This window comes from Ciconia boyciana, chromosome 4 (assembly GCF_034638445.1).
Source record: "Ciconia boyciana chromosome 4, ASM3463844v1, whole genome shotgun sequence".
NCBI classification, from domain to species: Eukaryota; Metazoa; Chordata; class Aves; order Ciconiiformes; family Ciconiidae; genus Ciconia; species Ciconia boyciana.
Genome location: NC_132937.1, coordinates 41286698 through 41314370, shown reverse-complemented (window position 1 = coordinate 41314370; position 27673 = coordinate 41286698). Strand labels below are relative to the sequence as shown.

Sequence of the window (27673 nt, the reverse complement as noted above, 5' to 3'; positions counted from 1 at the left end):
AAAACAGGCATTAATTTACACTGACTTTGAAATAAGCGTAAATGCAGATCCTCATTCTCCAAATTCTTTCCCTGTCATCATTCCTACACAACATTTTAGCCCTCTGGTTTTGACAATACATTTAATGTCTCAATATTTGAATAAATTCACAAAAACAAAATGAAAAGCAAGTGAGCAAATACAGGCAAAGGAAGAAAGAGCAGGGATGCAAGCACACAAAGTAGACTGAGTTTTACAAGCATCCTCCTCCTTAAACTGGTGCAGTCACATGGTGTCGCTATTTTGCAAACCACTCAAATGTTTTTCTGTAACATTTAAACCCCAATTCCTACCACAGTTTTTTAGGAAGCCAAGCACAAAGTCTTTCAGATTTTTACAGTTCACGTACTGAGACTTATCAGCCAGGCAATCTACATATCACCGGCATACCAAACTGCTTCATCCTCTCTGCCCACTGAAAGGAAGGAGTCAAGGTCACCATAGTCACCAATGAAGGTGCACAGTGAAGCCCATTTTTGCTTACCGTTAATCCCACAGCAAAGTACTGTATGCCCTACCAAGCATTTCAAATCCCATATTTAGAGTTTTTTGTATTTAATATTTCAGGTTAGTTAGTGTTTTGGGTTTTGGTTTTTGTTTTTTAATCAAATCTGCAGCTTATTGGAAGTCTTTGCAAATAAACACTTTTGAAGCATCAAGAAACACAATGGTTTCTGAATCTGCTTCTTCAGCCTATTAGGACTCATTCATTTTCATGACAGACACTGAAGTAACTGATGAACTCACAGCCTGTGCCTTTAGCAATTTCAAAAATTGGGAGGTTTCGGGATCAGAAAAAATATTTAATTAAACATTGTTACTATTTATCTTTTACTAACACAGGTATATCACAAATATTTCTATTTCCAAGTGCTAAGATACCTCACAAGGTGAATTTACAGATCAGTTAAAAAGGAAATGACTGACAACAGCTGGCTACTAAGCAGCATTATTTTGAGACTTTTTCACATAAATCTACAAGCAAATACTCAAACTGCTCACTAACTGATGGACAGCAACGACTGCTCAATGCTACACTCCAAATGACTCCAAGCACCTGACAACGACATGATCCAATCAAGGCTTTAGGCGAGTTATTGGCAAAAATCCATGCACTTTCTTAAAAGAGGCTCACACTTCAAAGTAACCAACCACATTTTAAATCTCTTTTTCCTGGCATAAGGCTCATCAAAACTTTAAACAAAAAGAAAAAAGAAAAATCAACAAATGCACTAGGCTCCTTGCACATTAGCACTTAAGTCTACACAACAGAATTAGTGCCTTCCACCCTGTTACCTTTTCCCCTTATAATCAGGTATATAACCTTTGTGGCTCCTCAAGTCACTCCCGCAATGAACAGACTTATGCATACCACGACATGCAGCCTGATTACAAAATTCATTATTTCCAATTAAGCTGTGCTCCTTTTCCACAGCTTTCAGGTTTTCAGAAGAAACTTTAAGATGGGGCTATAGTACAAAGCAGCACAGTACTGTCCAGGTCCTCAATTCATATTTAAGATGCTTCTCCACCATCCAAACTAGCAGCTTCAGAAGAGTATGATTTTTGAAAGCCAAGACAGTTTAATTATCAAGCCCCATCAGCTCATCATTTTAACAGCAATACCCTGCCAGCATTCTCTTGCAAAGGTACCTCCTTGTTGCTAAATGACTCTACCACAACTAAAATTCCTGTTTGATACAATTCTAGCACGAACTTTGGGCACAGAATTTCTCAGCAATACAAACTTCTTCCAGAACTTGCATGGAAATGGAGGAGAGCCCATGCAGCCAGGGCCTGGGTCTTGGCCACTGGGACAGAAGCTACCAGCCAGGAAGAAGTAATTTTGACCCCACGTGAACTGGCCAGGCCTGAGGACCTACATGTGGAGGTCCTTGGGAACAGGACTGGAGAAGAAAGGGCAGGGAAAGAGGGGAGACGTCCTTCCCACCAACACTTTTCAACATGATGTCCTCAATTTGAAAGTCCATATGCAATCCTCTGACATGAGAAACACAGAAATGAAATGTAATTTCTGAAGTTTTGCATTTTTAAACACAACAGGGTGAAATTCAGATTCTGTTGAAGGAGAACGTGATTCTATTACATGGAGATAAAACAAAAATAAGCATTCTTGCATATGACAAATTTAAGGACCAAAATATCATAGCAGTATTAGATTTCACTAAGTGTTTCTTGGGGGCAGAATTTCATTTTAATTTAGGAACAGTCAAATTCAATATAGTAGGTGACGCTTACACAGATCTGCCAGCTGAATATAGAGAACCATATCTCATCACCTGAAGCAACTATACCAAGAGACATTATACGGTCTAGCACCACAAAGAAACAATATGGAAATACGAGATTTAACATTTTCATACTGATAGCCAACTCCTGCTTTACAGAAACAACTACACGTATATCAACAAAGCATTTCTGGAAGCTATCCGAAGGCTTGCTTTTGCTTCAAAAGGGCAAAATAAGATCTATAGCACATAGAGTGTGTATTTGAAAGGCATCTGTATGTTGCAACTGCTGTTGTAGTAGACAGAGAAGAGTAGACAAGGATGTACTCTTTAACAGCCTTGACATAACAACTCTGGATGCTGGGGAAATATGAGGGAAATGGACTGCAGAAAGTAGCGAGGCTTGCAAGCTCCCCCTGAATAACTGCTTTTGCTGCTCTCAAAGAATAGACAGCGAGATGAACCAATTTGACCCAGAGGGGCTTTCTAGCCCCCTTTCAGACCTTACTTCAAGCAAAAGCCTATGCAGCAGAGGAAGAAGCTTTCTGTCCCCAACAAAACAGCCTTCCCCTCCTGCCAGGCAGAGCATTCAAGTCCAAGTAAGTGAAACAGAGAACATTTTATGAGGTCCTGCTTCCTTGGAACACACAGCTGATTCTGAAGAGATACAACATGGCACATATTCAAATCACACAAAGTGGTTAATTCAGCCAAAATAACGCTACAATCATTCAGTAATACGATTATGAGAAGTTTAAATAAATAAGTAATAGCAAGACCTATTCAAACTTGTTAATACTTATTTGAAAGACCTCCTGGAAACCTGAACATTATGAAAGTTCAGGTTGAATGTCTTCTCAGGTACAGATTAGACATTGCTGTCTGCAAGACAACATCAAAGCAAGTATCTTGAGGAAATTAGGGTTGTTGAAATTCTACCAGAGATATTTTAAATAATTTTACTCAAGCTGCTTTTGCTCAGCACATCAAATAGTTTTGCCCAGCCACAATAATCAGTCTATTGGTATTTACTTCATGCTTACTAGCTATATGGACACGTGTCGATGTTGGATAGCATACGAGGACCACAGGAGAACCTGGGTTTGGTTGGCTGCACCTTTTTTTCAGTGAAACTTGCTTGACAGCAAGTTGCAAGAAATACAATAGTGTACCCCTGCAGGCAGTTTCCAATAAACAGACATTCATGCTATACTTTGAGGTTTTGGCTATCACATGCTCTGCCCACTGTCCTATTACTGCACGCAGGCTGCAAGCATATGCTTCTCTCCACACCCTTTTTAAAGAAATGTTAGCGATTTAAGAAGCAATAGGATAACGGAGGGCAGTTTTTCCACTTGTCTACGGAATTGTGGGGCAGCAGAACAGAAGAATTCGAGACATTACTACTTTTGAAAGTCACTACTTCAAAGACCCATAACAGCTAAGACAAAGTATATGAAAACAAGTGTATTTGATTGTCGTCTATCCGTAGTACAAAGGGAATTAAGTTAGCCATTGAGTGTACACAGGCTGCTTAGAGAGGGATTTTTAATCAGTACACATCTCACCACCAGTCTCTGCTGTTAATATTCACAATGCATGGATAGTTAACTTATGTAAAAACGCTCCCTCCCCCAACATTAAATACTGAATAATTCCTTTCTGACAAAGGCACTTTGAAAGACAGAAAACACATGGCAAACTCCAAGCTATGCAGAACGTACTGTTCTACAAAACTAATTTCTTCCAATCCATTTTTCCATACATTTAATAAAAAAATCTGCCTGTTTATGCTGTAGATATAATCAATTTCTACAGAAGCACTGTAAAATTTAGGAGATAACAGCTTTCACAAAACCCTATCCCCCCCTCCTTCCCATGAACCTTACAAAAAGGAACAGACAGTATCATTAGAGGAGAACAGCTTAAAAATTACATAGAACAGAATCATCAAAATATCCTTACCATAGACTTCTACACATAGATTTAAAGATCCTATAGAAACATGGATGGAATTTGAGTGACAGTCTCCTCCAGTTATACAGGAATTTCCTCTGGGGAATCAGGACTGAATCAATTTGTCCTCAAACAATTTTTTTTTTTTTCCCCATATTTTGAAGCTAGTAAATTTCTGTGTGAATAGAATCAGGTACATTCCTCTAAGAAAATTATTCTCACACTGTATTAGCCATGGACTTTTAACAGCTCACCTACTCAGAAAGGATTATCTTCATCTTTTTAAAAACCTCAGTAATATTAAATCCAGCTGTCTACCATCGTGTATTTATTCTACAGCTAGAATGAATTCTCTGCTTGATAATTATATCATCAAGTAGTCACATCAAGTACATCAGCCCACATGTCCTTATGAAAATTAAGGACATGACAATTGGTTCAAAATTCGACCTAGCATCAGTGTTTAGAAGTATAATTTGAGCCGAGTACATAATGAGGTGTGAGGCAGCCAGAAAGAAAATAATGGATTTCAGGAGAGGAAATCCATGGTACAAGAAGGTGAATGAAGCTAAGGTAACACCATCACACTGACAGCAGCAGAATAAGGAAAACAAGCTATTCTGAGCTGCTGAGATTTGTTGCAACATGGGGTGGTTTTTCCCAATAAAAATTAAATTGAAATGAGAACTGAACTCACCTGCTGAGCTCCACCTTTTCTTGAAACACCCACTATGGCTTTATTGTCCAAAACATATCTTCACCCCCAACCTCCCCTAATCGCTCCATAGGCAATATTCCTACTTCCCACAGAAACTGGGAAATACAGGTCAAGTATTCAGTCTCAAAAATATGAACAAAGATGTTCTATTAAGCATTTTAATTTCTTCCTCTTGAACGCTGCACAGCTCCACTATACCTCAGGTCATGTCGCATACACACATTAAATCCTAAAGTTTCCATAAAAATGCTGTGCGCTGTCACCCATTTTAAGCCTCCCCTGGTGCCTCCGCAGTCAGGCACTAATCCAAAAGAGACACATCACCTGAAAACTCTCACATATAGTGCACCGAAAGCAGAAAATATCCAGCATACTTTTGCTGCTTAGGTTTTTTTTTTATTATCAACCAGAAGTCCCAAAATAAAATTCTACTAATAAGTATGTTGTTATCAAATATGCCAAATAGCATCACACCTACCCAGATGTTTAAAGAAGTGAGAATGGAAAGCATCAAGCTCCAGTCCCGGGCAGACAAAAGTACAGGAGCCTACCAGGTGGTGAAGAGATATTCAATTGTTCAGTAAAAACTCTCATCTTTATAAAGCTAAATGCTTAAGAGGAGCATGGCTTCACAAACCTAACAAACCCCTTCTGTCTCTTGCATCTCCAGACATAAACCGTACCAGAAGCAAGCATGCTTCTGAGGCCAGTTAAGACCTACTGCTAGTTCAACAGTGATTGACCCTTTGTAGTGAAGCAGATTGCTAGGAACATAATTCAATCTGTTTCTTCACATTATTTACGCTGGGTTCCTCACAGCACACTGCCTCCCTATCTGGTTCCTTTGCGAGCATTTTAAGCACAGACACTGAAACATGCCCAGCAAAGCATTTTTTTTGACGCAAACTATACAAACTTACTTCAACTGGATATGGGGGAGAGGTATGTTCTGATCACTTAAATATTTTCCCTAAGTCTAATTAAATTTGGCACAGATACATGAGTTTTGATTGGCTGCATTGACACGGAGAGCGACAGTGAATATGATCTTATTAATGGATAGGATTGTATCTTCTAAAAGCCAGAGGCATCTTAGAATGTTAAAAAAGACATTTTAGCCAATTAAGAGCATAGTGCACTTTAGTTACTTCAGATGCTTCATGAGAATTCAGTAGAACAAAATTAGACTTGAAGACGAGATGCTAGAATGGGGTGGTGTAGATGCTCAAGAGGTCTGTCTTACAGTACCATCGCCAGCAGAGGTGCAAACAAATTTCCAACAGATACCTTGCCCTAATTCCTGTCTGTGAGGAGCAGCTCCACTGCTTTTGGTCACAACAACATCAACTTTTGACAGATCCTGCTTGGGGGTGCAATCTGAGCACTCTGGGGGTACACAGGAGTCTCCGTGAACCTACACCAAACCCAAGAGCTGAACAAGATCCTTAGCAGTTCCAATTAGATCAGCTGATGGTTGGTATGTTCTACATTCCCTTTGCCCACAAGCAATATTAACCCACCTCACTTTTGAGTACACTTTAGAGAACTGTGCAATTATTCTGAATATTCACAGCTCTTCAAGCAGCCTCTGCTTTGCAGAACAGAGAATCACAAATAACCTAATTCTGCAGAGAGATAAAAGGAAACACTTCTCCAGAAACTAGCACCACTTCCAAGAAGCCAAGGATAATGAAGGCAAAGAGTGGATACAGAGAAGGTCTCACCAGGCCACACAGATTCCACTGGACAAGGAAAGATCCCATTTCTTGCCCCCTTTCCTATCACACTTCTTTGAAAACAAGGAGAGACTTTTTCCCCACCACCGCCCACCACAGGTCAAGTAGGAAGATGACTGTTCATCCCACATTTCTTAAATTTGGCATTGCCTTTCCACCCTCCTTCCGTGGGAAGGATCTCCCTCAGCTTGGGCTGAGAGACCTTGCTAGTTCTCCAGCTGAATGGCATCTGCCATTCCTGTTCTAGACGTCAAGCCTTGGACTACTTCACTTCTCTCCATGACCTCCAGTTTCCTCACTAGGACAGTGACACCAGCCCATCAGCTACTGCACAGACAGAAAGTCAGTCAGGTTCTAGGCTCCCCATTGAATGAAAGGGCAAGAGGCAGAAAAGGTCTTGTTTACAGTCATAATATTATTTGCTAATCATTCATACAGCAACTCTGAATTTACATATGAACACAACCTGCAGCTGACACTGCAAACATGTCCGTACCAAGGTAAAGAGGAGAAACCCATTGTAAAGCTCTGCTGTTCACAAAGCTTCACTTCTAATCACTTTCTTTATTGGTTTTATATCCTACATATACACATAAATGCAATACTTAAAACTAACGTAACTGTTCAAAATTGTCTAGTTGATTATGCTGAATATATGATGATGTATAACTACACAGAATCAGCGAACAAAGTTCGTGATGCTTTTCCATAGCATGTTCTTACCTATCCCTGGGTAGTACAGAAATATTTTAAGAATTCTGCTAAGGATCAATAGAGATATATCCATATTATTTTGTTACCCTCTTCACACCCATTCTAGAAATGCAAATTTGCCTTTAAAACAGTTGAATTCTTCTTGGAAACAAATCTGACCTCTGGTCAATTAAAAATAAATAAATAAATACAACTCAGAGGAATATGAAGAATCACCTATAGCTTTGTTTAAAAAAATCAGCTTGCATCCAACACTTTTTCACAAACATATTTACACATGACTGCACAGAAAATGAAGTGCAGCCTTCACAGTATTCTGCAAGGCCAAGAAGCAGCCTATAAATATGCATGCATACTGCTGTCTGAGCCAATTATTACTTTACCCTGGTTAAGATCGGACAGTTTTGTTACAATATGATCGAGTCCTTCAGTTCTTGAAAGCCTCCTGTGTGCTGGCTCTGTACACACAGATGGATGGTCAGACTGCTCCCTTTCCAGGGAACAAAGGAAGCAACAGTATTTGTACTGAAGACACTGCTTCCAACAACTCAGCCTGCCCTAATCTCCCTGGTTTTACTCACCTGGCTTTAATGAACATTAAGAAAAAGATTAATAAATAGCAGGTTCTGCAGATCTCTTGCAAGGCTCTACAACAAGAGCAAAAAAACAGAACATAGCTCTAAATAAACATACATAGATAGAGCTCAACTTGTGGTTAAAGGGGATCACATAGGGCACTTCACTTGCTGGTAGCATCAAGACTTTCTTTTTAATCTGACACTCATACTGGTATCTTCTCAGGAACACACATGATGTACAAAGGCCTTTGCTTCTGACAAAAAAAAAAATAATCACTTCATTTCTGACCTAGGGAAAACTGCCACTGCTGTCGAAAAGCAAGAGAAGTCAAAGCATCGCACACAGGCTGCTAGCCCGGGTGAAGCTGCAGCAGCTCAACAGGTCAGCCCTACTAGGAAGGACGCAGCGGGACCAGACTCAACATAGCGGATTCTGTAATGAAGTTTGTTTGATCATTTAATCCAAAAAAGCATAAAAACAGAGAGTAGGGTTTGAGGGGTCTGTCCAACCCACTCAGCTCTAAGTGCACCGTCTAGAAAAAAATCCCCCTTTCTGTAGGGGTACAGCTGCTCCGAGCACTGCTTGAGCATCAGGAAGCACCCTCACATTTCACCTTCGCTTCCACAGTTCTAAAAGGGATCTGACAAAAGATGATTAAAAAAAAAAGAAAAACCACCCTTCGCTGCCCAGATGTGCAGCGGTGCGTGCCACCACTATGCAGCAGGAAGGATACTCCCTTCCTGTCCCCATCCTGCTGGCCATCTTGGCAGGAAAAAGTGTTTCATAGTGTTGAAATTTGCTGTCAGTGACTACTGCCACATCTGCCTGCTGCAAAAGACTCGGTGAGGAGCTGGGAGGCAGCAAGAGAAAGTCAGCGGAAAGCTGCTCAAACACACCCCCCCTTCAGTTAGGGAGGAAACCAGGGACACAACCCAACTCCCAACACTGGTGGGCAGCTTCCAGGGTCTGAGGCAAAGGGACAACAATTGGAAGCCTGCATGCCTGCAGTGTTGAAGAAAAAAAAAAAAAAACAACCACACCCATACACACATTTCAGGAATGACAAGACGCTGCAGGTTTAAGGTGTAGGCATCGGCACAAGCGCTTCAGCAGTCTTGCTCCTTCCAGCAGGGCCACGGATGCTGAGGAGCAGTGGTGGCTGTGTCCCCTGCTGTGTCCCCACACAGGCATAACTTTGCAGGGCATGGCAGCATGCATTGCAAAAATCACATCTAACACAAAGCACCACTTCAGGGGATTGTTTTGTTTCCACTGATTTATCTACTCCTAAGCTGAAGAGAACAAAGACAACCAAGTTTTCAGCTGAAACACTAGGAACCAAATGTCAACAAATTTAAATGAAAGTTATCAATATTGTGCATCACTAAAAAAAAAATTACATGACCCAAAGTAGTATTTTCTTACCTTCCCTTGCATAAAGCCTTTTTTGGCAAATTTTTGTTCTTTAATATTCTATGGCTGTATTCATTTTCTTACTATCATATGCAGAGCTATTAATAGCATTAGCAATGCTATGCACTATGCTCTGGTGTAGAGAAAAATATCAAACTAGCCACACTATTTAATTTCTCAATGAAAGAAGAAATTAGCTACACAGCAAACAGAAAAGAACTTTGATATTTCTAGACACCACAGGCAAAATTTTCACCCTTAATTATTTTAATGATCCTTTTTACAGCACAAGAAAGCCATGACAAATGCATGGAAATATGTATTTATACTCCGTGTATGTGCAGGCATCCACATGCACACCTTACTTCAAACATTTCTAATGCTGCTGCTCATACACAGATTTTTAAGAAAGATTTTTCCCGGCTCTTTAACTAGGAGGATGAAAATTTAGTAAAACTAACCTTCAAAGTAATTTTCAACCAAAAAAAAAAAAATTGAAATACATAAGACCTATTCATCTTCATCAGCTGTTGACACCACCATCATTTGTCTCATGAAAAAAAATAATTCAGAGGAGAATATATATCTCTGGAAAGGGGGGGGGGGGTATACCACGAATACTAATGAAGTGAAAGCAGTTTAGTTCTTTATAAAAATCTATTTCCATTCACATTCACCAACAAGCTCCTAGGCTACCTATAAAGGTTTGATTTATTCTATCGCATTGGAAGCCTCAGAAAACTAATTGTTTTTTCAAGTCTATCTGCTCCATCCATGCTCAATTAGCTCTCACTTTTCCCTCAGTTACAGCAAAATTAAAAACAAAAATGCAAGGTGAAACATTCCTCATTCCACTGACCAGCTCCCCGTAACAAGCCACTCTGAACAACAGCCACTCCAAGCGTAGCAAGAGCTTCTTGACTGTAATGCAGCGTTTGAGGGACCTACCCAGTGACTTACAGAACTCCTACTGATTAACTTATTCCTCTGACTAATGGAAAAACACATTTGTAATGCAGCTTTCTAATAAGCACTACCAAACACTGTTAAGTCTAACTGGGCATTCCAGCTACAGCAACTCACAAATACCTCAATTTTAAGAACGGGAGACAATCTTTACCCACAATAAGAAAAAAAATTATTCTCAATTTATTATTCCTCATTTAGACTATTAAAATATTAAATAATCCATTTCAACATATAAAGCTTCAAATCCAGCATCACTTTCATTAGGAATAATGTATCAAAAGGAATGACAACACATTTATGCAAGGCAGGTACAAAACAAAAGAGAGAAACCCATGATGAAATGAGCTTGGAGTAAAAGGTTCTCAGCATGTAATGGAGCTGAAGTTGATCCATAAATCAATGCAAGATGAAAGCAAGATTATTTACGTGAAGGTGTTGCATTGTTAATTTACAGTCTGATTTAGAAAAGAAACGCTTTACTTGATCAATGTACCAGTGATGTGCATGTATGTACTTGAGCACAAATTAGTAATAATTACCAGTAGGTACATCTCCTCATATTTTTTAATTAACCTTAACAAGCAGCATATACAGTTCCAGAAAATGCAGGTTTTCTCCCAAGTTTGCCTTTAACACACTCCTAAGTTTTTAAATAATGCAGCCTCGCCACAAGAGACCTTGCAGACAAGAGCTTTTTGATCTTTTTCTTCCCGTTCAGTGCTCAGAAAGATACCATGCGCAATTATTGAACAATAGCTGCCATGAAAAACCCTTTTCCTGAACTGTTTTGAAAGTGAACTAGAGTAAAGCATTTGATAGCTTTATGGTTTTACCCTAGACATCTAACACAGAATTCAGAGATTGGGATGCTTCTCCTTTAGTCTCACAAACACAATTAGCAAAAAAATATTAGAAGGGCAAGCATATCTGGGGAAGGGGGGAGCAGAACCCAGTTTGCATTTGGCAGGGATTTGTAGTTAAGGACAATAATCAAGAACCATGTTCATAATTTTAAGTGCCTCCACTGCATTTCACATCCTCTGTCAGCTGCCATTTGTCAGTCTCAGACAATTTGCCCAGGTCTATCATTACCAGAAGTGTTTATTAACACTATCTGGCTCAGGGAAGATCTTTTTTTTTTTTTTTTTTTAGCCTGAAGACTTCAAGAAGTATTACAATTAGGAAAAACCATGAAGACCATGTGAGGATGTACCCAGAAATGTGATAAGGGATGATTTTAAATATTCCACCCCTCTATTTAATTATTTGTGTAATCTAAGCAAGTAACTGCCCATACTTTCTAAATATCCTCATTGTAAACCCTACACTTATTAAGCAGACTTATCTTCACTCATTCTGATCTTTTTATCCAGGGTTTTCCAATTAAACAGGTAGCTGTTTAATACAATGACATTGATGGGTGGGAGGAGGAAAGATCCCTACTTAGATTAAAAAAATCCTATATTAAGTCCTATTGGGCAGGGAGATGATAGGAGAATGTATCACACATTGTATCTGAAAGAACAGACATCAGTATGTATGTGTAGAAGAGCACAAAACAGACATGTAAAAAGCATCCGAATCAAAATAATGACTGAGTTTGTCTTTACAAACAGTTTAGAGCTGCTCTGGTTTCTTCACCCGTATGCAGAAAACCTAAAATTAACAGCAAAACAAGATTTACTTGTATGGCTTTTAGAGTTTTATTTATAGATCATATCACCTCAGAGATTTATACACACTTTCTTAAAGTTCAGTATGACTTAGAACTCTCTAAATTACAAGGATTAGTCGTATACTAAGTTGTAGCAGTTGATTGCTTTGATATCACCATGAATCTCATGAGTATAAGTAATTTAATCCAAGTTTCATTAAAATGTCTACAGTGTAGAACTTAGCACAGAAGCAGTACAATGTCTACAACATGGCAGTAACCTCTGAATTAGAAGGGTTTTCTAATAATATTTTGCTAAAGTAACCTGATTTAATAAAAGATAAAGTACAATTCTACCCATGATGTTTCACACCATGTTAGAGTTATTTCAACTTTTTTCCACCTTCCCCTAGTGAAAGGGGAGTGCTGTCAAAACCACCACACACACCCCTCCGTTATCAGGGTCTAACTAGGATTCTTCATGTCTGTAAGGCAGCACGGACTGTATACCTCTTAATCAACTTGCAGATCAGCTCTGTGCCACTTCAAGTGAGCAACCTACCACATCCTGTATTCTCAGGGTTACATCTTCTTATTCAAAATAATGGAACCCCACATCTTTCATAAAACAAAAGATGTCCAAGTCAATGCTGAAAACTTTAAATCACACATAGTCCTTTTATCTGTGCCCGGTTACAGGCAGAGATTATGGACTAGAGTAATTCTACACTGGTAGCTTCAAAATACATAAGTATTTTTACTAAAAACAAACTATCGCTATTAGGAGACAAAGATACTGCCTTTTCTATGGTTTAGAAATTTGTCAGGTTAGAGAAATCTAAAGTCTCTAAAAGACATAACAGCACAGATTTGAAAATTGACATTTTATTCAAAAGTATTCAAAACCATTGTAGGGGATGAGAAGTCTAATAAAACAATGAGATTCAGAGTCAAAGTTGTCTGGAAACCAACGATTTTCCATTCAAATAGTTGACATGCTGGCATCAACCAGATGTCATACATACAAAAAGAGGCCCAAGACCACTTCTTTCTTAAGCCAACCTAATTTTTCAGGTTCTCTCAAGTATAGGGAGAAGCAGTTTGGAAGTATCTAACATTAAATCAGGGACACTTCCTTAGTTTCATCCATATATACAAATAGCATCTTGTTTGGATATATCTGTATCGCCTACAGTACAATTTCACTTCATTTTAGTTGATTTCTTTTATTCTGATAGATAGCAGACTCTAATCCAGGAAACCATAGCCAAAATTGCAAATAAAACAATCTTGCTAAGACATACTAACAAGAGTCCACAAGGAAAAACATGCAGTGCTAAAAGCTTTGAAATTTATGACTTGTGTGACTACGTACCACTGTGGGAGTTAACCTAGTTTTTTAGTGATGTTCAACTGCTCTATTAACTGGACATTTTTAATACCAAATGTAAAAGTTATTTAATAAAACTATTTCACAAAAAGAGAAACATTGAATCATCTTAAGCCAAAGCCCAAAACCCCATCTTAACCCCCAAGAAAAACTCTGCAGCACTGAATTCCGTGTATCCCTCCAGAAACCTACCCTTCACTTGGATCAAAAGAATATTTAAGCTCACTTCATCTTATAACAAAGAGGCAAGACTGGTAACAAGGAAATTCAAGTTCTAGTTTCATCATTTGGCTATTGGAGCAATATTTGTTAAAAAAAAAAAAAACTACACCACACACCCAACACAACCAACCAAGAAGGTTTTTCCAGCATTTTTTCCAAAACTTAGCTGATTTTTCTGTAGAAATCATTCAGTTTTTCAGAAACCCCATTCCCAACACTGGAGGACACACTTCTAAAGGTTTTTCTTTCAACAGTCAATGTTCAAGAACATACTTTCCCAAAAGGACCCCAGCACTAGTGAATGTTTTACCATTATACTTCCAAAAGAGTAAAAATGGCCAACAGAGTCCTCTCCTCCAACACACAGAATCAGTAGCTGTAATCATTCTTCAGAATTGCTTGTTTCACTAAGAGAGAAGCACTCCCCTCTTGGAGTTTAGAATAAAGATATAGCAAAGTTGTTAAGGAAAAGCAGAGCAACTGGGATACACAAATTGGTTTCTTAGTGACCTCATCTTCGTTTGCATAGCAGCTTCAGAAAATGATTGGTAACGGTCAGCCTCAGTAAGTAGCATACAGACAGGAGAGCAAACAACTTTGAATCTCAAAGCTACCCCACAATTATCTGTACTTCAGTAATTCACTAAGCTTCCTTTGGCTAAGACTTAAATGTTTCCTTACTTACACACAATAGTTAGTGGTTTCCAAGATAAGGCCCATTTGGGAAAGACAGACAGCAGGGAGTAACTCCACACAACGTTTCTGCAGCAAATTCCTCCCCAGGAAGGAACCAATCCCAAACACTTCAAGGCCCCTTTTATACAGCCCAATTGTCCCATAAACCAAGGAATCCAGATTTCAGTTAGGGATCTACTCTGTAGGAATACCACCTCCACAGAGCTTAGAGCTCCTGCTCGTCCAGGGAATGTAGGATCCAGAATTCTTTTCTATAACAAGTATACACTACACTGTCCAAAGACAATAAAATGAACAACCCTTGGCAAGGTTTTCCAACAAAGGAAATGCAGCTTGCATGCATGCTCTTGTTTTACAAAAATCATATAGGCACTAGTGCAATTAGCATATCTGTTTAATAAGAAATGTAACCACACTAAATTGTCCTTTGTATTTAGGCAGGCAGCCTAGATTCCCAAAGCTATCCTATCTCCAGTAATACTACTGCTGCATCTATTTTTGCAGATGCAAAGATGTTAGAACCGTATGCATGTGGCAAGACCCAGAGTGCCGCACCACATTTGTTCATGCCCCATACAAACACTGTCAACGGCCTTTCCTACAGCTTCATGTCTCACATTGCCAGCATACCAGGAGGTCACGCAAGAGTAACATGAAACAATGGGCTCTCCAGGAGTGACTGCTGAAGGATGTGAAAGAGCATAAATCTCTTCCAGGCTACTACCATGCTGTAGTGGCAAACACACATTATAGCCTCATTAAGAAATACAGCACTGTCAGAAATCCTGACTCAACAGCAAGACAAAACTAATACAAGTATTTTCTCTGTAACAGCATTTCATAAAAATAGTAACCTTCAGAAGTTCCTAACACCTTAGCTCAGGCTCCTGATTCAGAGTTCCCATACTCATACCTTCCTCAAAACAGCAGGGAGGGGAGAAACTGCACAGGTGCCTGGAGGAGGCAGGGAAGAAGCAATGAGGAGAGGGAAAAGGCAGTTCTGTCCCTACCAGCCTGCTTGACTCGAGCCTGTTTATCTCCCTTTTCAGGCAGCTCAGCTTCTGTCAGGATCCTCTATTGCATCCAAGCTCTTTGGCACGTGTCTTCACAAGTACCTGCTGTGCGTCCATGGAGGATGCCATTTTCTGTGACTACAGAAATAAAATTAATTTACTGGAAGTGGTTTAAGTACAAGAAAGGAAATAGCTTGAGGCCAGTGTTAGGCAAAGAAGAACCAGGAATTAGGCAATGCAAACCTCAATGTTTAATACATTTTTTTTCCACTTTTACCTTACCATTTGAGTCTTCACTATTCTCTAGTTTGTATTGCAGATATGCTTCTCTTTACTGCTCTCATAAGACAACTGGCACTGTCAGGTGTTTTATCTCCAGAACAATGACCTCAGGGTATCCAGCTCCTGATGCACAGCCTGTAAACCACTTATTTTTATAATGAAGTACAAAACAGAAATCTGATCTCAGATTTCTTTTCCATTCTGCTCATTTAGCTAAAGTTCTAGAAATATTCAGGAACAGACTGCTGAAAGATGTCCTGAGATGTTTGACATGAACCACAGTGGGGCTGCAGTCCCTGCCAGCCAGCAGATGGCCAACGTGTGTCTTCACAACAGCAGCGAAGTGGAGTTCACATCACTAGAGAGAACAGTCCTCTAAGTCAGCAGACGGTCCAGTCAGAAAAACAATCATCTGTTGAGATGAAATGTTGACAGAAAATCTCAAAGTGCCTGATCATCAGAGTGTTTGCATTAAACTCAGCACTGTAACCTCTGTTGAATCACAAGCTTCAGGGTCCTGAGGCTGCCTCAGTTGACAGTTATCCTGTGCCTCACTAATCGAAAAGACAACTGCTCGAACAGCAGCACACTCTTCCATTTGCATCTGTCTTGCAAAGCCATCTGACTCCAGAGAAGGAAAGCATTCCAGCTTCTCCAGACAAGATGAAAGAGTCATGAAAAACGGCAGACTGGACGCAAGTGGCATCTTACTAGTTGCTCAGCCTGTACTTGTTCACCAAGTCACTTAACAGCCTACCAGGATTGAGGTTATTGGAGAAAGGCAGACCCCTCCCTCCCTTCTAATTCTCCAAAAGCAGAGCAGGAAAACCAACCCCAGATAGTACACTGACTGGACAGCTGCATCCCCCAAGATGTAAAGACTTGAAGGAATGAAAGAAACAAAGGATAAAATGCTCAACCCATCCACTCACTTCCTCCTCTCATTTCAAGCCAACATTTAACTTCAGGAGAAATCTACACTGTAAGCTGCCTGTCAGAAATCCAGATCAAGAGAGACACATTCTCATCCCCAGGCTCTGGACTACATTAAGAGTCTGCACCACCAGATCTTTGTGGGATCTGTCCACATCCCTCCCAGAGAAAAGGCATGTGGTGCAAACAGAAGAGGGACACCTGTATTGCTGTCAAGTCCTACCTCAGCATCAGAGATCTCACCAAGAGTCTCCACAAGATTGCATCAGGGAAAGGTAGAGATCACAGTAAGAGAAAGGTCATATTTAAGGATATTATCAAAAGAAACGAGGGGGTTTTGGTACCCTTGGGAATATGAAGAGATCCTTAAAATTCAGCAACGCTCCTTTCCCATACCTTGAAGGTATTCCTTTCTTCCCTTCATTGCCAAAGTCCTAAATCCAACTCAAAAGAAACGTTGGGGGAAAGTTTGCAAGGTGCTGGGAGAAACAATTGTTTCTTGAACTTTATTCTTGCATGTGTTTTTCTCCTGCCTTCCACCCACAACCTAGTTTCGTGAGGGTTCCCCTGAAGTTCCTCTAGGGAGGAACCACCACACTCTTCCCTTCCACGCTAGCTGAAGACATCCTGGCATTTAGACAGCATATTCTGGGGTCAGTCTCCCTCCTAGGTACACATCAGTACCAAAATCACAACATTCAGGGCTTCATTCATTAAGAAACAGCTCAGCTAGCAGTTTTAGATTTGTTGTCAAGCACACAAAGTACAACTTTCTGGACAGAACAAGCTTTACTGTTAGGGACGCTACTAACCGAAAAGTATGGTAGACTTCAGGAGTTTTTACAACTTCACATTACAGTCAAGAAAACAAAAATTATATTGATCAAGTGTGCTGGTCTAGTAACATGACCTTGTGTTAGTTCCACAATCATACAAGCTTAAGTAGTGCCAATGGTTTATCCCTACGCATTCAGAAATCAGAAATAAAGGTTAGTTAGCACGTGAGCATAGAACAAGTTACAGTTGGTATGCCATGGCACAAACATGGAATACTGAAAAGCAGTATGCTATCTTTTCTAAAAGATCTTTTCTAATACATAGCAGTACACTATCTATTTCTAAAGTGCAAACATAAAAATTTTACAGATCAACTGTAAATACTAAGACCCCACTTTTCCTTGCAATTATTTGATCACTTGTTTAGTCTTGAAGCATTAGATCTATGCATCAGAGTCAAACCTTTCTGGGGAAGGTTTCCATGGCTCCCTCTTTTGCATTACCGAAAATGAATTCCCTAATAGTTCCTATCCTACCTTTAATAGCAGCTTGTTTAAAAGGTAAAGCAGAGAAGCTGCAAGCTCTTTCATGAGTCAAGCTTAAGCTGTTTACTTTCCAGGTGAATCAAAGTCACCTGCTCACATCAACCCCTGCTCAAAAAACTGAAGGGAGGAAAGCCCACATCATGCAGATGACACAGAGCTCCTGAAATTTGTATTTAAAAGTCCATGCTGCAGATTATTTAACACGGTGCCCGGAGACTGCTCTCAGAACAGGCAATTAAAGCATCAGTATCTCAAAACACCACTACCCATTTATTATTAGGACCTTCACTGGCAGAATAGGGGAAGTTCTTCCCAGGCTTTCCCATTTGGTCTCAGTCTGATTTGGTCAAAAAATTAGAAAAACAAATACCTAGGAATCATATGCCAGGACCTTATGCCAATGTTCTTGGACAACAGGTCCACTGAAAGTGCCTGATCTTAGGGGGAGAGTTGCTGGGTTAGACAGCGTTGCTGGGGTTACTAAGGTGGTTTATGATTTATAATGGTGACTCCTACTTCTGTAGGCTTCTGTGTTAACAGCCCACATACTGAAACATGTAGCCACGTTGGGCAGAGCAAGCACCTGCACAGGTATAGAGCATCAAAAGAGGAAAAAAAGTGTTCTTTACATGAAAAGATGCTGGAATACTTCAGATGAAAAAAGTGAAAAGTGAAAAAAGATCAGACTGTAACTTGCACACAAAGAACTTTCTTCCATCCTTCAAAACCCCTTTCCTTTCATGCTGCAAGGAGCTGGCATTCTTTGACCATCATTCAAAATTTTAGTTTAGTCCTTCAAAGCTTTAAGAGCTAATACACAAAACCTGAAATGCCCAAAGTGAAAGGATTCTCCTTCACAGCCCCTGGAAGCAGCTAATGCATACACACTGAAGAAAAATAACAATTTACGTCATAAGCCCCCCTAAAAATGGCCCAGATTTGTGCATGAGGTTCAAGCACCTTTAGCACATCTTTACTATTACATCATCTGTTCTGAGTTTTAATCATGGAAACAGTGAAGTCACTCATTATTTGAAAACACAGACACACTTGCAGCTTAATCCAGTTACAGATAATAACCCATCACCTACTCCTTCATATATGTATCCTGGGTAAAAATAGACATTCATCAAGCACACCAAAAATATGAAGGTTCAGACTTCAATCCTCTGCCTTAAAAAAAAATTATTTTTTTAATTCTTCTGTTAACAAGGGGGGGCAGGGAAGCTTTCCATTATATATGTATACACCTCAAATACATATCTGCACATACTGAGCAAGCATGAGTTAAGAGGAAGAAAAAAACTTTAAAAAAAATCAGACCTTTGTAGATCACCTAATACAGTGAATCACAGAGAGAGAGCAGGTTTCAAACCACTGTTACTAGCACAATTGAAGCTAATGTGCATCTAGGGGATACATTTTGCTTTGCATTTGCCATTCCATAACATTATGGATTTATAAAAGCAGAGCCTCAGAAAGAAAGATCAATGTACGACAGTTTTCTTTGATCTCTTGGTTTACTTACTTCTGCAAGCGAGATCAGATTTAAAAAGCCACAGGAATTTACCACTTTGAAGTATTTTAACTTTTCATTAACTGGAACAGTGGTACCCGATTACAAGACAAATTCAAAAGGCAGAGCTTATTTTATTTTTGCAGACTTAAGCTTGTTGCACAACTAATAGGAAATCCAGTGCTTAATTCAATTTTCAGGTATGTGATTTGTTAGTAATATGGGAATTGTGGGAAAGAAAAGGATACTTCAAGAGAGATGACCTATTTTGCTCTGGAATGAGTAGTTCAGCATCCCCTCTCAAATTCCAAGAAAAGCCAGTAGGAGATAAAATATATTTTCCTTTTCATATTTATTCAGCTGACAAGCATGACCCTGAGCACCTACCAAATTAATAAAGACCATTTTGCCCCTTCTCAAACAAATTAAGACTAGCTAATGATGACAGGAAAGGAAGACTGAACTGTTTGCTCTGAATAAAATTGGTGGCTCTTCTTTCATGTCCTTGAAATGACAACTAAGCATAAATACAGTGGAAGTGCCTAAAGCTAACAAATGTGTAGCTTTTTTTAAACAGTTAACTTGGAAGTAGATCTACTACTTTGCAGATAATATGCTATGAACTCAGTTTCCTGAATGGGAAATATAAATTTATATAATGTAAACTAAATTTCTGAATATTTATTTTGAAAGATTTAAACTGTGACTCTGAGCCAAAATATGGAGGGGGACCTTATAAAGCTGCTTTTTTTGTTTACCACTTTTTGGGAAATCTATGTGTGATTTATTATTTCTACTTAAGATTTGATCACAGTATCTAGAAGGCAAGATGGCAGAGAAAGCTAGAGATTGAAAATTAACAAATATACTCTGGCTAAAAAATTTTCTCTACGAAGAGAAATACAAACACGTCACTGGATGACCACAAGTCTGGACAGGAAGTTATTCTTTATTTTTCCTTGTTTGGGGAAAATCTTGGAAACCAGAAGAATAAGAGAACAACAAAAATTGACTTCCCATGTTGGTTTTTTACATAAGTAGTCCTGTAGTTCTGGTGTCAAACTGTTTCGTCTTGTGTGCATAAACTGAGGGGGAGAAAAAAATCACCAGTGGAACAGATGTGCTTGGATTGGTAACCATGGAAAGGAAAAAAACACAAGTACCATAGTAATGCTCTTTTCAGATTTGCTTATGAAAACAATCCACACACTGAAAGATAAAACTGCAATAGCAGCACTGACAGGACTGGTGACACTACGGTTAACTCAGGGAGTATGAAACCACTACAAACACCTACCAAGAAACAGCTCCAAAACAACAGACAAATTATTAGGAAGTTGTCTTTGCCTATTTATACTCAATTTCTATTTCTGCCCACATAATCAATCTACACACAAGTTTACCAAATATGATCTGAGATTTCCATTTTATTGTCTGGACACACATGCTAAGGAAAGGAACAGACTTCACTTTTCTTATAAACTGGTCACTTCTTCGTTACGCAAAATAAATCAATCCCTTCTTTTCCCCAGATAAAAGCTTACTATTTATAAAATCAGTTTTCTCCATGAAGGAGTTGGATCTGAAGTAATGGAGCCTTCTAAGAAGAAACAAGGAGATGAAGCACTAAAACGACTTTCCAGAGACAAACCCTGTTGACTCACACAGGGGCAGCTTGAAACCAAAGCACCAGCTCATGGAAGAAGGAACTTTCTTGATCAAAAGACAGCCAAAACCTGGGCCAATGCAGGGCTTAACTGGGGAGGTATCAAACTGCAAAGGAGCAGCGACTGAACCCTGGCAAATCCTGACATTCCCAGAAAACTAGTCAAAGCCAAAAGGAACAATAGGAGCAGCAAATGTCAGAGGTACTTTTCTACTTTACGCTACTGAAAGGAATCGCATTAGAAGCCGTTTGCCAGCTATCGATCATCTCGATCACTCATTGCCCAAGGAAAGAAAAGAGGGAATGAGACCACAGGATCATTGCACAAAGGATCTTGATACGCTGTCCCAGAGCTTCACACTCCAGGAACACGGCTAGGGCCCTGAAGCCAGCACGGGAACGTAGACAGGTCCAGGTTGGAGATGCAGCCACAGCAGCCTTCCCATTTCCCAAAGATGCTCCTGACAAGGCACGTGACAATCCTCAGTCACAACAGACCTCTTCCCAGCACGGGGTCACAAGTCACAAGCCACATAATGCAACAGGAAGGGATGACAAGAAACTTTGTTTAGACAGGAGACGGTTACTTCAAAAACCAACCAAAAAAACTCCACGCAGCTCCCCATCCCCTCTCATTCCCCAGAGAGCAGCCGTACAGAGCAGCAGTATAGAGTCTGTCTTCTCTAGCATCTACGAGAAAAAACAGAGATTATAAATGCTACTAAGGAAATAGCTTTAGGACAATCTTGTGGGAGAAGAAAGCTCATTTTAAACTATTACTACGCTTTCTGCAGACCAGGCTGAAGAGCTCAGCAGCAAACAGGGAAGGAATCGGTGATCCTGCTCTTCAGTAAAAGCAGGAATATTCACCCTGGTGGTACCTCTCCTAGAGGCAGCACAGGGAATCCAGCTGAGTGGGTACCAAGCAGCAGGAGGGTCAGAGTCTGAGTAAAAACACACAGGTGGTACCAAAGCAGATACCACAATGAGTTATGTTAAATAAGTTTGAGTAGTTCAATCCTAGAAACACAGCCCTGCTTTACAGATGAGTCCCAATATATGGCAAGCCTACACGCACTCACCAAAACCCAGGAGTGGCAGAGCACACTTGACATGCCCATGGGCACATCCAGTTTTGCACAAAGTGCACTGCTTTTCCTATGTTTTGATCATTTATACAAACTGTTGGTTGATTTTCAAATACCTACATCATTAACTAACAAACAGGATTGCAATTACATCCAACTTTTTAAGTGACAGCCACAAGGAACGTAATTAGGTCTTCTTTCATGCACTTAAAATGTTTCAGTTTTCTGAAGTCTGTATATACCACAACTATAAATATCTTTTGGACAAAGTCCATTTTATTCCCACAGTTTCAAAAGGATAACATTTACTGTTAGGCTTTAAAATTAACTGTTTTACCGTGGCACACTAATATCCATATTAATACAATTCATTATGTATGATGGCTGTATTACTTAAAAGGAATTTACTTCCATTTTCTGAATGGTGATCAGGTATTATAGGTCAGGATATCAGGTGTTCTTGTATATGCGAGGACTGCCCCACTTCAGTTGCTATGAAATCTATCAGAAAATATCATCTTTTCCTGCCCCACCTTTAGAAGCAGAAGCAGGGGGAGGGTGATGACAAAAACCTTTCTGCATGGATTATTTCTTTGCCCCAGCTCTGCCCGCTTCCTATTACTCATAAGAAAACCTGTGTTTCCTGCCTGTGTCAAGGAAACATGAAGGCAGCATGGCTGATGCTGCATGAAGGCAGCAGAGCAATGGGAGCAGCAGGAAAACAGAAAGTGACAAAGAAAAAAGAATACACCAGGCCAGAAGGTACCTCTCAGGTCACCCAGCTCAGCCTCCTGCTCCCACAATCTTCACCATCAGTCAGCCATGGCTCGGCAAAAGCAGCTCTCAAAGACTCCACACTCAAGACTGACTCTTAACTAAAAATGCCCATCCTGTTTTCCAGCCAGCAGAGCGACTGTGCATGTAAACAGCCCCTCGAGCAGACAAATTTCTGAAGCTGCTGTGAACCACTTCCCCAAGGTCAACTTCTCCGGTGTGCAGTGCAGCGAGTTGAGCCACGTGCCCGGTGGTGGCACTACGCCAGCCCCGCTCCCTGACCACTGCCCACCTTCCCAGGGCTCTCGGGAGCGTTGAGGGACCCACAGAGCCGTCACAGACCCCGCTGCCTAGGGAAACGTGGCTCAGGACAGAGACTTGGGCTGAGTTCAAATAAATCCTGGAAAGTTCTTCTAAATACTCATTTATGAAAAATCTGAAATAATCACGAAAAACGTCAACATTCACCTCATGTCAGAAACAGAAAGCACACCTACTTCATAACTGCTGATTATTAACTTCTTACCAAGCTGGCTTTTAAAACAGCTATGGCAACATCTTAAGTTACTTACCTCTCACAGCAGGTTCCTGTCAACCAAGCGGTACCTGCAATAACCTCATCTTTTTTTTTTCTTTTTTTGAAGGGGGCACAGGGGAAGGAGGGGAATAAAGAAACACACAAAGCAAAGGGCAGCATGTCAGTAGGAAAAAACTCCCTAGTTCGATCAAAGAAAGCACTAAAAGCTACCATGACCTTCCAACTAAAGGCTTTTTAAACTCTTTGGTTACATACTATTTACTCGAATATCAACTACTCATAAACAAGCTGCTTCAGGCTAACAAGGAATCTTACTTCTTGATGTTAGCTAGTGACCCACTACATACCCTTAGGTCATCTCTTTATTTTACAGCACTGAGATACAGAATATAAGCAATGAGAAGGATACATTTTTCAAGTCACAGTTGTGGCCACATTGAATCATTAGGACTTGGAAAAGACTTTGCAAGCCCCCTTTCACTCACTGATGTACTAAAAATTAAGCAAAGCTGGTATAAAGATAACATAGTCTATGTTCAATATTTTCACTTTTCTCCTTTCATGCAATATTTAAAAGTTTTCCATAAAGACAACCATCAACAATCATGTTTAATGACAGCTAATTTGAGTTATTTGAAGACACATAACTACTTTCTCCAGAAAAACTACAATATTAGTTACCAAGGTTACCCAAGATGGAAAGCGAGGCCTAACTAACATGTGGACAAAGTATAACGTTTGCAGCCAAGACAAAAAATACGTACTATGATAAAAATACTCTGAAGCCAGTTGCACTTTTATAGGTGAATTTATTCTTTAATAGACTCAGAGTGTATCATGTTAAAAAAATCCATCCTAAATTTCAACAACTGAAAGTTCAGCTTATGTACCCTATAAAACATACAGATAACTTCATTAACGTACCAGAGAAGACAACTAGCTTGTCTGCATCCCTGGGTAGCACAATCTACACTTTTCCTTGAATTTACTACTAAAATGTCACACAAATGATGCAAGTTTATAAGACACAGCTTCCTGGATCTCTTGAGCTCCAGTCACAATACAAGAGCAGCTTCTGTTCTCTAACTTGTTAACAAACTGTGCCAAAATCAGAACTTAAAGTTATGTTGAGAGACCTCAAATCAACACTATGTTATTCGACTGGTATTTGCTTTTAATCAAGTACACAATTTGACAGCTACCACAGGGATAAGAACATACAGCTATCATTTTGCAGTTGTCCAAAGGACACAAAGCACATCAAGATGAAATTATTGACTTCACTCTTGATCTAGCACACAGAGGTGATTCATTATGTAGCTGGGCTGAAAAAACACTTTCAACAGAGTACTGTAAGAGTCTTATGTGGAGAAGATTGCCTTCTTAAGTGTGTTCAGATAGGAATGACATTTAGCTCATTTTCAGGGAAAATAACAGCTACAAATTCATTTTCACATTTGGAGTTACCCTTAAATGCTTGATGCAGGCAGTAAGCCAGGAAAATTCATTCTTCCTGCAATGACCTGAGAAAGTGTAAGTCTTGCTTCAGAAAAAAAAAAAAACCTAAGTTACCTTCATACATCAAAACAATGTAATTACATGGAAGACTGCATGGAAATGCAGGTATCACAATGTCAAAAATGAATTTGCCCTCTCATAACATTTGGAAAGTCAAACTGATTTCAAGCACAAGTCCTCTGCCAGTATTCCAGGGCAAAGTTTCTCCCCCCCCATCTCTGATGTTATATCCTGATCCCTCTCTGATGTTATATCCTGATCCCTCTTGTAGCTTTCCATCAACCCTGTAACACAGAAGGCCAACTTTTTTTTTTTACTGAAAAAAATTGTCAGGAATGTAAGTGTAACTATTATTTTCATAATTTATTTGGTATTCCCTTCCACCAATGCCGCAAAATTCAAATATTCAAAATTACATGTGTGAATTTTCTCAATCTCCTGAAATTATTATTTTTTTACCAGGAGGATTAGGACTAACATATTTCTAAAATTTTACTCAAAAAAAAAACCAATAAAGAGCCCTAGCAAATTAATCAAGACACTAATTACCAAAAAAAAAAAGAGAGACATATTCCCCAGTTAGATTTTCTGAAACAATAGTGTCCATAAACTCTGGGTCCTCAAAAAAAGTTTATTATACATGACTAAATATTGAGAGCAAATCTCTCAACTTGCCCTGGGGGACTTCGCCAGAGCTATTTGCTCAAGAATGCAAATCAACCTTGAGTCAGACTAACACCATCCATAAGCTCAGAGGAAGGGAGCAGGAGGGCAAGGCTACTAACAGTCCAGCTGAAACATAATGGGACATTTAGATAGCTGTATATATAGTATCGGCATTCAAAAGGCTAATTGCAAACCAGAACAGTCCAACCATAGCAAAGGGGCACATACCAGACACATACAGATTTATTCAAGCTACTTGCACCGGCCTATGGAATCAATTAGCAAACATTCAACTGGAAGCAAAGATTATTTAAAATATAAAGGAAGCCATGACTAACGAGCAGACTTCTGTTGTTGGACAGCTATACTCTGCTGCTGTACAATGAGCAACACTTCAGAGTATCGCTCTTGCTATGAAGGGTACCCCACAATGAGACTGGCATCAAGCTGTGGTCATGAAATGAGACGTCAAAGGTCCCTACTAGTAGGAAAGCCAGACTTACAAGAAAAAGCTAGCAATAATCATCTCAACCTTGTTATAGCCCACTAAGAATCAATACAGTTTAACTTAGATCTTTCCTTGTGCTGTTTTAACACAGCCAACTTCGTCGTTTTGTTGTATTATATTACCATAGGTGAGCAGCTCATTTCCTTTTAAAAGCAAACAGATAAAATGTTTTTAATACTGTTCACTCCCTGCTTAGTATAGCTTTTCTGGAAAAAGAAGCAATTGCCTTATGAGAAGTCTATCAGAAACAGCAATGCATGTTAACTAGATGTACCTTCTCACCAAAACAGGAAATTCTGCAAGTTTCCATTTAGAAACAACTATCTTTTTTTCCTAACGTCCATGGCAAATATCCGTAACGTGACTAATATGGCATACTAATGCAGCCAATTATGGAACACAAATCGGTAGAAAAAAGTAAACCCAATCCACTCCAGTAATATGCGTAACATGTAATGAAGGACCTTTTCATCTTCATGCATACTCTCTTGTGTGTAAATGGTAAGGAGTGCTTGCTGGGGGGTGGAGGGGAGTGGGAAATCAAGACACTCTAGAAGGAACAGATCCACTTTCCATTCTTTGTGACTGAGCAAGAATTCCAACTCTCTCCATTTATATCTAATTACTTAATTTTGCTGTACAGACAATCTAATATGCTATTCTACACCACACATTTAAGCTAAAGATTTGATTTCTGCCAATGTTTGACTGCTTTTTTGTAAGAATTGTCATCAGCTTCATGCATGCACTCAAACCAACTAAGTAACATTTATTTCATCTTGAATTGGCTTGGTTTTTTTCTGGGTTTAAGTCCCAAGTTTTAGAGCCTGAAAATGTTTAATTCCTCAGGAATGGTAATTAGCCATTGGTACATTTTGCTCATGTAAAAGAAAAATGTATAAAGAAAGGACTTTTTAAATAATTAAACTCCCTTCCTGAGCAATAGAAGAAATAACTGATTCCCAAATATATTTAATTGAACCTACTGCTGTTTCAAATTCAATTTTTCTTTAATTGGTAACTGTAGTACATGTGAATTATTAACTAGAAATCCCTGAGAACAGGATATAAAATAAAAAGAGAAAAGGCTTCCAATGTAGCTGGAAGAGAAACTCGCATTTTTCAAGACACTCTGCAGAATTCTCCCCCTGTGCTGCTTTTTTTATTACCGTCTACCTGAAGTTCTGCTGGAAGGTTTCCTCTAAGGAGCCTACAAAAATCAGCTTGAGGATGACAGTACTATGGGACTTTCCTTCTCTGAAACGTTAAAGATTTTTAGAAGGGCTACAGGCACAAGAATTTGTACCGTGATTTCTAAAGAAGCTGAAGAGTAAGCAAGAACTTCTTAAAGGTACCTCTGCTCACGTGTGTCACTGCAGCCAAGAACTGTTTCCCCATTAACTCAGCAGACAGACAAGAACCAGTCACAGATACTCCAAGAAGCCATGCAGCAATGAACACAACCACTTAATGCCAACAGTGCGAAGCACATAGTACGTCTGCATAAGCACATC

At 39.5% G+C, this 27673-nt stretch overlaps 1 protein-coding gene across 2 annotated transcripts in view; it reads right to left on the bottom strand.

Moving 5' to 3' along the window:
• MAST4 (microtubule associated serine/threonine kinase family member 4) overlaps nt 1–27673 on the bottom strand; it is a 306287-nt gene that overhangs the window by 242582 nt on the left and 36032 nt on the right. The window lies entirely within an intron of this gene.